At 35.5% G+C, this 1,140-nt stretch overlaps 1 non-coding gene across 1 annotated transcript; it reads left to right on the top strand.

The window, feature by feature from the left end:
• Positions 1-352: 352 nt before the first annotated feature.
• Positions 353-423, top strand: TRNAG-GCC (transfer RNA glycine (anticodon GCC)). The gene has a single exon. It is a non-coding gene; the product is annotated as a tRNA-Gly (tRNA).
• The last annotated feature ends 717 nt before the right edge of the window (positions 424-1,140 follow it).

The raw sequence follows: 1,140 nt of genomic DNA, 5'->3' as shown, positions 1-1,140 counted from the left end.
TTTCCACATGACATGTTTTCATTAGCACTGAGACATTCTTCTTTCTACCTTTTGCACTCCTCCCATTAATTTCATCTCTTGATTATTTGGAATTGGAGAATGAGAGTTGCTAATTAAAAAGTTTACGGTTCACAAAACAAATTGGGTTAACTATATTTTATACCCTTAAGGTTTGAGGTGGTTTTTAAAATGGGTCATGAGGTTTCAATTTTCTCGCATTGCTCCTTAAGGTTTTGAAATTGTATCAATTTACACTTTTTTCTAATTAATTATTTAAATCTTCATGGCCTAACTTAAAATGGATCGTGTTGGTAAGTGTATAATTATTTATTTGGCTGACAGTTGACAAGTAGCACCAGTGGTCTAGTGGTAGAATAGTACCCTGCCACGGTACAGACCCGGGTTCGATTCCCGGCTGGTGCATCTTATTTTTTCCCCTTCGAGCTCTTATTTACTTTTCCTTGCAATTTACTGCATGCCTATTTCATAACTGAGTTTGGATTAACAGTGCTACTATATGCACATATGATATCAAGGCTTAAATCGATCTCACATTACATCCATCCTTAAGCATCTAAATTCCTACCACCACTACCACTCAACCACCAGATAACAGTCTTAAAAGTGCTTTTGCTGATAGCCTGATAAAAAGTGCTTCTGCTGATAGCCTGATATTAGAAATTTAAACTCACTTTTCACTTTTCAGTCATAATGACCCCCTCCCTTTTCTTGGTTAGGAGAAGCAAATTTACGGTCGCTTTTCTAAAAGGATAAAAGCATGCAAGGACCTTTGTAACACAATATCAAATGGCGACAATCAATAAGAAAACATCATGGAGTGCCAAAGGTCTGGAAATAGCTCACTTTCATAAAAAATAAAAAAAATTGTCTGTAATAGAGGGCCAAAATGAATCTCCAAAAAAGATTTCAAGATCAAATGGCCAGATGGCTTGCTATTTGTAGCCCGGTTGGTATTTTGGGCCATCATTGGTCATGGAGCCTTCCCACGTTCAAAAGTAAGTTGTTAGTGTTAAGAATGAGTCTTACATTGATAAGAGAAGCAATTTTGTATGGGTTTATAAGAGGTTGAGCTACTCTTTATATATATATATATATATATATATATTTGGAGAACTAGTT

The sequence above is a fragment of the Pyrus communis genome, chromosome 1 (genome assembly GCF_963583255.1).
Source record: "Pyrus communis chromosome 1, drPyrComm1.1, whole genome shotgun sequence".
Lineage (NCBI taxonomy): Eukaryota > Viridiplantae > Streptophyta > Magnoliopsida > Rosales > Rosaceae > Pyrus > Pyrus communis.
The sequence above is the reverse complement of the archived record's forward strand: the minus strand, read 5'-3'. Positions and strand labels throughout refer to the sequence as shown.